The sequence below is a fragment of the Colobus angolensis genome, unplaced genomic scaffold (assembly GCF_000951035.1).
Source record: "Colobus angolensis palliatus isolate OR3802 unplaced genomic scaffold, Cang.pa_1.0 Scaffold42, whole genome shotgun sequence".
Lineage (NCBI taxonomy): Eukaryota > Metazoa > Chordata > Mammalia > Primates > Cercopithecidae > Colobus > Colobus angolensis.
Window position 1 is genome coordinate 822095 of NW_012117599.1, and position 210 is coordinate 822304.

Here is a 210-nt window from a genome sequence, read left to right on the forward strand (position 1 = left end):
CAGGAGAATTGCTTGAACCCAGGAGGCAGAGGTTGCAGTGAGCTGAGATTGCACCACTGCAGTCCAACCTGGGCAACAGAGCGAGACTCTTGTCTCAAAAAAAAGAAAAAGAAAAAAAGTTACAGCCTCATCGATGTCTCCTGCTTCTCTGAGATGAAGGGAACAAACCAAATCAGGAAAATTGTGACAAAAATGACAGGCAGCCATTGG